The following is a 12274-nucleotide window of genomic DNA, read 5'->3' as shown; positions in this document are numbered from 1 at the left end:
ACTGGGATTCTTGGACTGTTTTAGGGTATGGACAAATGAACTGTATTCTTTTAACAGAGTTTACCTAGTTTTATCGTGTTGTTTTAAAGTCTTTTATGTGAACCTTGTAAATACACCAAATCTATTTAAACCAATCTTCTTTTATGTCTCATTCTTTTAACCACTAGTCATCTCTCACAGTTAAATCTGATCCCATTTTAGTCTTGTAACTCGGCTGATAAGGCCGATTGTTACACTTGGATGGGAGACCGCCAGGAAATACCAGGTGCTGTAAGCTTTTGCCTTTTCTTCACTATTTATATAATATGCTGGCTTTTACGGAGGCTGATCTTTAAATAGCCCACTTTTTGGAGCAGCCATCGCTTATGGCCATACCGCGCTGAGAGCGCCCGATCTCGTCTGATCTCGGAAGCTAAGCAGCGTCGGGCCTGGTTAGTACTTGGGTGGGAGACCGCCTGGGAATACCAGGTGCTGTAAGCTTTTGCCTTTTCTTCACTATATATATAATATGCTGGCTTTTACGGAGGCTGATCTTTAAATAGCCCACTTTTTGGAGCAACCCTCGCTTACGGCCATACTGCGCTGAGAGCGCCCGATCTCGTCTGATCTCGGAAGCTAAGCAGCGTCGGGCCTGGTTAGTACTTGGATGGGAGACCGCCTGGGAATACCAGGTGCTGTAAGCTTTTGCCTTTTCTTCACTATTTATATAATATGCTGGCTTTTACGGAGGCTGATCTTTAAATAGCCCACTTTTTGGAGCAATCCTCGCTTACGGCCATACCGCGCTGAGAGCGCCCGATCTCGTCTGATCTCGGAAGCTAAGCCGCGTGGGGCCTGGTTAGTACTTGGATGGGAGACCGCCTGGGAATACCAGGTGCTGTAAGCTTTTGCCTTTTCTTCACTATTTATATAATATGCTGGCTTTTAGAAAGACGTGTTTTAGCGCTCTATTTATTACAATCATTTAAATGTATTATAGAGTTTTAAGTGTTTTACATGTTTTTTAGGCCATTTTATTACTCTTAACATTTTAAGTGTATGTGTCTTTCATAAATGGATGGTTGGCCTGTTATGTGACTAGACACATGACAGGAAGCAGGAAGTAGAACTGCATAAGAGAGCAGCATTACAAACAACGGACAGTCACCAAACTGTTGGATTGAGGAGTTGCTAATCTTAGAGCTCACCTTTCCATTCACCACCTGCAAACTTTGGATTAAACTTTCTGTTGATTGTACATGCACTGGTGGACACTCACGTTGGACTTATCAACACACTGGGATTCTTGGACTGTTTTAGGGTTTGGACAAATGAACTGTATTCTTTTAACAGAGTTTACCTAGTTTTATCGTGTTGTTTTAAAGTCTTTTATGTGAACCTTGTAAATACACCAAATCTATTTAAACCAATCTTCTTTTATGTCTCATTCTTTTAACCACTAGTCATCTCTCACAGTTAAATCTGATCCCATTTTAGTCTTGTAACTCGGCTGATAAGGCCGATTGTTACACTTGGATGGGAGACCGCCAGGGAGTACCAGGTGCTGTAATCAGCCGAGTTACAAGACTAAAATGGGGTCAGATTTAACTGTGAGAGATGACTAGTGGTTAAAAGAAAGAGACATAAAAGAAGATTGGTTCAAATAGATTTCAGGTGCTGTAAGCTTTTGCCTTTTCTTCACTATTTATATAATATGCTGGTTTTTAGAAAGACGTGTTTTACCGCTCTATTTATTACAATCATTTAAATGTATTATAGAGTTTTAAGTGTTTTACATGTTTTTTAGGCCATTTTATTACTCTTAACATTTTAAGTGTATGTGTCTTTCATAAATGGATGGTTGGCCTGTCATGTGACTAGACACATGACAGGAAGCAGGAAGTAGAACTGCATAAGAGAGCAGCATTACAAACAACGGACAGTCACCAAACTGTTGGATTGAGGAGTTGCTAATCTTAGAGCTCACCTTTCCATTCACCACCTGCAAACTTTGGATTAAACTTTCTGTTGATTGTACATGCACTGGTGGACACTCACATTGGACTTATCAACACACTGGGATTTCTTGGACTGTTTTAGGGTTTGGACAAATGAACTGTATTCTTTTAACAGAGTTTACCTAGTTTTATCGTGTTGTTTTAAAGTCTTTTATGTGAACCTTGTAAATACACCAAATCTATTTGAACCAATGTAGTGAACAACGGTCGAAATGGCATTCCAAGGATCAGTTTATGGCAGGCCCCCTTCCCTATCTGCCAGGGTGGAGGGAGATGTGCCACACTGTGATTGGATCTTGGTTGAGGAACATAAACAAATGTTCAGAAACATCAGATAAGATGCCAAGACAACTACCAGACACCTCTAACAGAACAGGAAGAGAGACCTTCTGCAACCACGACCACCTAAGAGAGGACTTCTCATTGGACTACGGATTGACCCTCTCCAATCCTAAGGTTTGGGAATGACTGCCATAAAAATTCCTTCAGGATGCAACAGCAGTGGCCGAAACAAAGAAGGCCACAAAGATCCATCCAAATCCATTCATACATATGTTTTGGGACCTTAAATTGATGTAAACTGCAACAGATTCACTTCACCCTTTGATAAAGTACAGTGTATGTTGATGGCCATTGACTGTTAACCTAACAGTTCACAGAAGCAGGCGTATTAACATATTATGATATGAATAAGTGATTGTTCAACAGTTTTCTATCATGTTTGGACTCTTTTTGCTCCTCATAATGTGGGTAACAATTTGAAAGAGGTTTGGTAAAGAAATGTTGCATTGGGTAAATTATAAAAGACACTGTCTAACTTTGTACTCTACTATATGCAAATGAGTTCCACACTAGGGCGGGTAACACCATGGCCACCTCAGACACAAGTGGCCAATCACATTCCTGGAATGGAGAGGCGCTAGATTCCAATCTCCTCCTCATCAAAAAGAGATAAAGGTAGCCTCCGAAAAGACACTCCTTGTACTGCGTCTAAGTCCCGTAAGGGAAGAGACATTAACAGCTACACCGTTCTGAGTCTGAACCCCGCAAGGTTAAGACATTAGCAGATACAAGGTCCTGAGTTTCTGGCCTGACGAGGAAAGAGACTTCAAGACAGCTAAGGATCCACTCAGCTCTTGAGTAAACCTTCTATACTGAATTCGGCTGCCCTTCAGTTGCAAAGGACCCAGCAGGGACGGACCCCGTCTGACTCTTGCCACTCCGAAAGCAGCGCAGCCCAGTCTGCAAAGGACCTCCACATTGGCAGACACTGCCTTAACCACACGGCTCCTCAACGACGCAGCCCGGCTGCAAAGGACCCTGTGGAGAGCCATCTGACCCAGCTGCCCGGTCCACGCCCTAAGGACCCTCTTTGGCACAACAGAAGTCCAGCATCCTCCAGGTCAGCGCCTCGACGGCTACCGGAACGCAACTCTGTGCCCTCCCCACTATATGCAAACCGCATCACCAGTGGAAGACGTCTCTGCCGCCGGACTGATCACCCGACCAAGTGGAACGTAACTATAAACTTACCAAACCTCTTTCCTAAAGACCTTGGCTTAGTTTATACCTGCAGCCTATGTTTTCTAACCTGTTTAGATAACATTTACTTGTGGTCAGCATTACAAATGATAGCTATATTGTTTGTTCCAAGATAAATACGCAGTTATTTATCATTAAACCTACCAGAGCCATTAAGTGGGTTTCCCATAGACAACATTACCATAGAAATCTCTTTTATTGCTACTTTCAGCTCAACAGCATTGCATTCTGCCATTCTGCGTTCATTCCATTTTGTTAGTTTCTACACTTTATTTGGTATCTTCTTTCACATTTAGTTGCCTATTATCTATTAGCAGTGTGTATTCATTTATTGGTTTATCACTAGTGTTGTATTTACTCTTGCATATCTATTGTTAATAAATTTCATTAATTTTATTACAATTGTGTTTTCATTGTGTTGATGATTCAAGGCTCTACTAGCTAGCTAAACCACCAAACTTTCAGATAAATCAGTTGACCAACTCCCTCCAGGGTGCAAATCTCAATTTATTGACCTATTGCCAAATTAACAGTCTTTGACTGATACACTGAACCCAGCGAGGTGGGAATTGGTCATCTGATAGACTCACAAACGCACCTTGAGTGACGTGTGACCCAAAATCACAGCGTCATTGGTGACGTGAGCCCCGTTTACTACATAATTGGCGTCCCTGGGTGGGCTAGCTAAGATTGAAACGAGCCAGTTGATTTATCAACACAAAAGAATTGACTTAAAGATTTCAAGAGTAATTACTTTAACAGGAAACTAGGTTCCTCAGTTTGGTCAGTTACTATTTGTAAAAGCAGGTGGTTCCTCCCAAGCCTGATTCATAGTTTCCTTACTCAGCTTTGTGGTACTATTTGTGAATGGGATTTGTTGCAGTTGAATTGTTTGCAGTAATAAGAGTTGTGGTTAAGTTTGGACCATTTTACAGTGGCATAGATCTGGTAAAGGTTTCCTCACTCAGGAAACTCTACTGTTAGAAGAAGTTGTAATTTTAGATTATAGCTAATTGATTCTAAAGTATAGCCAAGGGTTGCTATACCTTGTAAGTCTATCAAGTGAGTCCTGGTGAAACTTAGATGAGTGTCAGATAAGGGTAATTACCTTTGACAACGCGTAGCCAAGTGCTAAAGCTTTATCACTAGTAAGTGTCACTTACATTGTCTCAGTGATTCCAACTAATAACACTTTTGTGGCAAGCGTTAGGACAGATTAGTCGCTAAGTGCAGTAGAATATCTGTTTTAAAATGGCTGAATTAACCCTGCCTGAAAAGCTGGTCGTAGACCTGACCAGTGCTGTGAATCCAGGGTACATAGAAACGCTTAAGGGCTTAACCTATGAAGAAATCAGTCTCAAGACAGCACAGCTAACAGCTGAAGCTGCGGGCCAGGCCGTAAAGGGCCCCACGCTAGCCAAACTCCTCTCAAGTCTAGCACTAAATTGGGCTGCTCAGTTAACCCAAGCTATAGACAGAGTATCCCTTGCCAACGAACAGGTAAGAGACAGGGATATGAGAATCCAGGAGCTAAAGAGTGAGCTGGCTGATCTGCGCCAGGCAAACGACCATTTGAAGGTCGAAACTGTTAGGCTATCTGCAGAGAAAGAAGACTTGCAGTGTATCACTGACAGCCAAGAAGCAGAAATTAAAAGGTTAAAAGATAAAAATCTAGACCTAGAAACTGAGTGTGAGCAACTCAAAATTGACAATTCAAGTCCAGGCACCATACCTGGTGGCCAGGATGTAGCCGCTCTGCGAACAGAACTGGCTCAGGCTCAGTATGATTTGTCAGCACAGGCAGACAAACTAAGGCTATTGAGTAGGAATGAAAAACAGGTTAAAGATGAATTAATGTCAGCCTTGTCTGAAATCTCTGGTCTAAAAATGGACTTAGAAAGAGAGCACAAACTTTACATTGATGCTCGTAAACAGTCTGAGTTGTTTAAACAACATCTGTACCGTTCAGAACAGACCCAAGTCCAACTCAGGGAGGACTTAGATAGAGCAGATGATAAGTTGCTAGAAGTCCAACACAAGCACGATAGAATGGCTACCAGAGCCAGAGAGTGGGCAGATAAAGCTGTTGTTGCAGAGCAGAGGCTAGAGGAAATAGAGAAAAGGATGGAGCAGTTAGACATAAGTAGGGACACGCCCCTTGAACCTGAACCACCTAGTGTGCGCTTCAGCTCATTTGGCTCAGCAGTAAAAGACCCCCTACTGGATAGCCCCTCACAGCAACAGCGTTATCAGTCCCATAGTAATGCTGCAGCACCGGGTGACCTAACCGTCTCCACTCCCAGCCATTCTCATGGAACAGACGCTGAGTCCCCAGCGTGGGGAAAGACTAGTCGCCCCATTCCTGATTTTCCCAGCCCAGCACTATCCAAGGATAGCCGACTGCGGCAGCTTAGGGAATTAGCACGTGACATTGAAGTGTTTAATCCTGATACTCCAGGAAGCAATATAGAGTTGTACCTTAAGGATGTGAGTTATGCATTGTCTTATATCCCTGAGGCCACTATGGCAGATAAACTCCTCCTTCTGAGGAAAACAACAGTGCGAACTGTCCACGGTTTCATGGAGAGACAAAGTCCGGCCATTGCTGGTAATTTCCATGAACTGTGTAGGGCCCTGAGAGCAGAATATACAATGTACCAGAACCCGTCTACTTCCAGACTCTCTGCCTTGCAGACTAAGCAAAGTCGCTATGAGTCACCCAGAGAGTATTATGAACGCTTACGCAGAGTGTATTTTGCTGGTGCAGATTCCCCTAGAGCCGAAGAAGATGTGATGTTTAAGAGCTTATTTGTGAGTAATTTGCATCCTACCATTAGGAAATCCCTCTCACTTCTGGTAGATGTTGATCGCATGACTGCAGCAGAGTTAAGACAGCTTGCCATGCGGGCCTGGGAGAATGAGAAGTTGCACTCAGACAAGAAAGACAGGGAGACAGGTGCCCATGTGTTTGAACTGCGAAATGACAGTGAGGCTCCTCTGGAGCTAGAAGGGTCAGAGCTTCCCCAAAGTGGAACTGCGCGGACCAACTGCTCCTCTCGGCCAAAATCTGGTGAGTCCACACAGGACACCCAGGGCCATAAATCCTCCGGTAATGGAGGATACAAGAGAGGCAGGCATGCACACAGAGAGGAAAGGCAGAGGAGACCCAGAGATAGATCAAAGGACAGTCACAATCAGGGCAGTCAGAAGAAAAGGGAGTCCAAAGGTACTGAAGAAAGGGACCAGGTAAATTTTAAGCAAATTCAGAAAATGATTGCTAAAGCCCTCCAAGACCTTAAGTCTGAGGAGAACACTTCCAAGAAGGAGAAAGACCCTCCTTTTAAGCAATGACTAGGCCAGGACCCCTCCCCTCCCCCACCTAAAGTGTACTTCATAGGGTGGGGGGAAGAGCCAGGGAAAGGGGAAAGTAGGGAACAGATTGTGAGGCCTAACCACTCACATGTCAGCAGACCCCACCCCAGTCTCTGTCAGTTTCTGGGTGACTTGACACAAAAGGGCAGGGCTGGAAGGATTTACATTTCTGTTTCCATTGAAGGTGCCTTAGTATGTGATGCGCTGCTAGACACTGGTTCAGAAATTTCTTTAGTGTCACCCGGACTGTTTAAAGAGCTTACCCAAGCAACTAACTCATTAGGCAAGTGGCTTAAGGTAGAGAGCTGTCAGATCAAGATAACCATCTACACACAAGACCAGGCCCCTATCAGTCAGAGGGTTTGGGTGGAGTTAACTTTTGGTGAAATGAAAATAGTTCACCCTCTCTATGTTGTTGGTTTTAATACAGAACAGCTTCTTATCGGCCAGGATTTGTTAGATAGACTCGCACCTTTGATTGACTATCACAGCTGTCAACTATGGGCACAGGTCAGAATCCCACAGCCCATCAGAGAGACTAGCTCCAGTCAGAAGTCCTGCGAGGCTGTCGAGGTAGGAAAAACATCTCACGTTAGACAGCAGACAATGCAGGACTCCAGTTTCAATGGAGAAACACCTGATGCGAGGGACATGCAAATCTTAGCAGACACAGCTCACGAGAACAGGCTTCCCTTGCAGCTGTTAAAGAAGAAAGATGCATATTTGTGTGCCCTGGAACCTCATAACACTGAGGTGTACAATCCCCATGTGGTAGGGGGCATACACGTCAATGATGTACCTGTCAAAGACGCTGTGGTTGCACTCTGGTTAGAGAAGTCAGCAATAAGTCAGGAACTTTATATGCAGCTACAAGAGAAATGTTGCATGACCCCCATGGTGGAAAAGAAACAGGAGTTGCGGCTAGCCAGTTGTCCCCTGACAACAGTTAAGAGTGTTGGAGTCTGCTCAGTCTCCCTTAAGCTTGGCCATAAACAGTTCAAGCACTACATGCTTGTGGTACCTGACCTGACACACCCAGTATACATCGCTTCTGATGTGTTAGTGAGACTGGGAGTGCTGTTAGATACAGTCAACAATGTGTTGTGGTCCAGAGCAGATACTGGTCCTAATGTGTTATCCGGTGATACTAACAACATGCGTTCTGGTCAGACAATTCCTCAAGCAAGTCAGGTAGTGAATGAGTTTGAAATGGTGGTTCCTGCCCAAACGGCAGAGGTCCCCGTCAGGCTTATCATTAAAAGGGGTCAAGAACTGAATCAGACGGTACTAGTCTATTTCCAGCCCTCTGCTCAATTTTGCAAATTGGGACTCACAATCTGTGGGAACCCACAGCTTGAACTGTACAACCGCTCAACTTACATGCTGGTACAAAACCTCACAAGAGGAAGTATCCACATTCCCCCACGCACCCCTCTAGGGTATATAATTGATAGCTCCTTTCATGATTTTGAATTAACTATTCCTGTCATAGGAGAGCTTCCTGATTTGCCGATAGAGAAAGACAGCTATGAGCAAGTGTATCTCACCTACCCTACAAAAATGATTTCCATCACACCCCATCCAGCTGTGATTGAGGGGACTATGTGCAGAGTACACTTTGACAGTGAAGGTGAGATAGTGGTACATACTGTGATGGCCCAGGAGCCACCGGTACCACTGAATGATAAGCAAGATGCGGAACCTTGTACTGAACCATACCCTGGTTTTGAGGCAGAGGTGCAACAACAGTTAGCACAGGCAGATGCTCTGGACACAGAGGTCCAGCGTCAGGAATTACGGCAGGTGTTTTATGAACACCAGGAAATCTTTTCTAGGGATTCCTATGATTGCGGTGTCACAGATGTCCACACTGTCCGTATTCCCACAGATCCAAATGCCCCGCCTACCTTTGTGCGTCAGTACAGAATCCCACTTGCTGCTTTTGACTCTATTCAGGAAATTATCGATTCCCTGTTAGAGAAAAAGATCATTTGTGAATGCAACTCCTCTTACAATTCTCCAATTTGGCCTGTCCTAAAGCCGAGTGGAAAGTGGTGTTTAACTGTAGATTACCGCCAGCTCAACAAACAGGTTCCCCTGTCACGTTGGCCCATGATACATCTTGACCAAGAGTTAGCCAAGGTGACAACAGCCAAATATTTCTCCACAGTGGACGTGGCAAATGGTTTTTGGACAATGAAGGTAGAGCCTGCAGACCAGTACAAGCTAGCATTTTCCTTTGGAGGTAGACAATTCACTTGGAACAGGTGTCCATTTGGCTATTCAAACTCCCCCGCAGAGTTTAATATATTTCTACGCAAGGCAATGAGTGATGCAGCTACACGCAGCAATGTAATTTTTGTTGATGATATCCTCATGCGTAGTCAGACCTGGCCAGATCATGTAGCTGAGATAAGACATGTTCTCACCCAGCTCACTGAGGCAGGTGCTAAACTGTCATTAGCCAAAGGACAATGGTGCAGAACCAAGGTGGAGTATGTGGGACTGACTGTTGGTCCTGATGGTATCCAACCCCAGACTAGTAGAATTGAAGCAGTAAAGAATATCAAACCTCCCACAAATGTCTCTGAACTGCGTAGCTTCCTAGGAGTGTGCAATTACTCACGTCAGTTCATAGAAGATTATGCAGACATAGCCAGACCATTGCATGAGCTACTTCAGAAAGACAGAGAATTTAGCTGGGGGGAAGGACAAGCTCAGTCCATGAAAGAGCTGAAAGAGAGATTATGCACTGCTCCATGCCTAGCCTACCCTGACAAAGACAAGGAGTTTTTCCTTGAGGCTGGTTTCTCTGAACACTGCCTCAGTGCAGCACTCTCCCAAAAACATGACCAAGACAAGCGGGTTGTTGCCTATGCTAGCAGAGCACTCAGCAGTGTAGAAGCTAAATTCTCAGACTGTGAGAAAGCCCTGCTCACTACAGTATGGGCAATTGAACATTTCCGTAGCTACATTGGTGGCCAGAAAGTCATTGTTGAGACATGTCATCAGCCTGTCCAGTTCCTAAACAGCCAAAGGCTTAGGGAGGGGAGAGTCTCAAACAGCCGCATTGCTACATGGATGATGGCTTTACAAGGTTATGATGTAGAGGTGAGGTATGCCCAGAACAACAAGATGGCACTAGGCCAAGGATTAGCTGCATGCCAGCATTGCAGTGATGGAGAACACACTCCAGAAGCCAACATGGTAGGCACCACACCCTTGCTAATCTCAAGCCATCATTACTATGATGAAAATGTCTGCACAGGTCTTCCTAAGGCCTACATTGATGGATGCTCTTATCACCATGAACAACACATTCAGGCGGGGGTAGGGATAGTCTGGGAGAACGACACCCCCCGTGGTGCTCAGCAGTTCTCCTTAGGCTCTAAGTCTAGTCAGTACACAGAGATCACTGCTGCACTCATAACCTTACAACAAGCAGTGAAGTATGGGATCCGGGATTTAGTAATCTGTTCTGATTCGAACTATGCCAGGCACAGTTTTGTCTCTCACTTTTCTCACTGGAAACAGAATGGTATGAAAAATGCTAGAGGAAAGGAAGTTAAGCATAAGGAGTTGTTCCTTGCTTGTGATGTCCTTGTCAGTCAGGATGGCATGACCGTGTACTGGAAGAAAGTAAAAGGGCATTCACAAACTCCTGGCCCAGACAAAATAGGTAATGATGAAGCTGATAGACTAGCCAAAGCAGGTGCCATAGCAGGTACCCCCTGGCAGTTCCAGAATGAGTGGCTTCCAACAACAGAGCCTCCTCTTGTAAGTGTTAATGCTATCACACGCAGACAGGCCAAGAACACAGTGACAGCCCCTGCTGACACCCCTCAGGCTGTAGTGATATGCAGAGAGCTAGCAGATACCGACCTTATTGCTATGCAACAGCAAGACCCTGTGATCAGCACTGTTTACCTATTCATTTCTGACCCAGTAAAACATCCCATAACTGAACAAAAGTTGGAAGAGTCAAGTGACCTGAAAACTCTGTACCTTATCAGACACCACCTGAGGTTAGAGAAGGGTTTGCTAGTATATGCTCCTGATGAGAACACACCGCCTCGATGGGTGGTCCCAACAGCCCACAGAGGGGTTATGCTCATGCATGCCCATGATGAACCCTGTGGAGGCCACCGGGGGGTGAAGGCGACACATGAGACCCTTTGTCAGGTAGCATACTGGCCACAGATGAAACAAGACATTGCAGCTTATATCCAAGGTTGCTTAGTTTGTTGTCAGTTTCAGCCATCAAACCCCCATCATAGAGCTCCCCTTCAGCGGGCAGGTATCACCTTTCCATGGTCTAACCTCCAGATGGATTGGATTGGCCCTGTAGTTAAGATCTCCAAAGGGAGAAGATCCCCTGAGTACAAGTGGGTCCACTTTAATCAGATTAAGTCTTATAAACCCCACATGGGAATACAAGGGGTAGCTACCACTCAGGAGTAACTCCTGCTGAAGCACATAGATCCAGGCAGTGTAGAGAAATCTATACTGTGTCAGGCACTGGAGCCAGCGCACTGGTGACTGGTTGTTGTACTTAAGCGTAGTGATATTTGGTAGTTGTACTTGAAAGTTGCGTTAAGAAGTAGTGAAGTGACACTACGTATATGTGTAATTTCAGAATGAACCTGCTCTGCATAACCACTCTGATCTGCGTACTCAATGCAGCCCAGCCCCTGGATATAGTACGATCAGGCCCTCCAACTGGCATTGTACTCCAGGATGCCCCTGAAATTTTAGTGACTGACTGCTATGTGCACACTCAGAGAGTATTTGTCCGGCTGGACCCTGCTGACGTGTATAAGAAACATGTCACCTCAGGGGGAATGGTACCCTGGCATGCAGCCCAATGGAGTAAGGATAACATAGGGCATGCACAGTTAGACACAATCCACATGCTTAAACAGCTACAGAAAGTTACCATAACACAGGAGGAATTAAAGGGTGTTAGACGCTCAAAGCGCTCCCTAGGTACAGTGCTGACAACGGCATCCGCCTTGGGCTCACTTCTCTCAGTTGGTACTTCTACAGTTAACAGCATTAGCATAACCACTTTAAGGAAGCATGTAGAAGGTTTAAAAGGAGAAATGCCTGAGATACAAGAGAAATTGTATGCTCAGCAAAAGCAGCTGCAGCAGATGGACAGGACATTAGAGGGTACGATCCTTGCCATGAATCAGCATACAACTCTGTTGAACTATACTATCCACAGTATAGGCAGGATAGTGGATGTCATACAATATGACTATGCCCATGTCCAAAGGGTCCAAATACTTATGCAAGACTTGCTAAGAGAAGTTAATTTTGCTATTGACAATTTAGCAGTAAACGGGATCCCTTCATACTTG

General features: G+C 44.8%; 3 non-coding genes across 3 annotated transcripts; all 3 read left to right on the top strand.

The window, feature by feature from the left end:
- Positions 1-361: 361 nt before the first annotated feature.
- Positions 362-480, top strand: LOC141308249 (5S ribosomal RNA). The gene has a single exon (XR_012347171.1). It is a non-coding gene; the product is annotated as a 5S ribosomal RNA (ribosomal RNA).
- An 84-nt stretch (positions 481-564) lies between these two features.
- On the top strand, positions 565-683 carry LOC141305479 (5S ribosomal RNA). The gene has a single exon (XR_012344444.1). It is a non-coding gene; the product is annotated as a 5S ribosomal RNA (ribosomal RNA).
- An 84-nt stretch (positions 684-767) lies between these two features.
- Positions 768-886, top strand: LOC141306626 (5S ribosomal RNA). The gene has a single exon (XR_012345585.1). It is a non-coding gene; the product is annotated as a 5S ribosomal RNA (ribosomal RNA).
- The last annotated feature ends 11388 nt before the right edge of the window (positions 887-12274 follow it).

The sequence above is a fragment of the Garra rufa genome, unplaced genomic scaffold, assembly GCF_049309525.1.
Source record: "Garra rufa unplaced genomic scaffold, GarRuf1.0 hap1_unplaced_002, whole genome shotgun sequence".
Classification (NCBI taxonomy): domain Eukaryota; kingdom Metazoa; phylum Chordata; class Actinopteri; order Cypriniformes; family Cyprinidae; genus Garra; species Garra rufa.
This window is presented reverse-complemented; position numbering and strand designations above follow the sequence as displayed.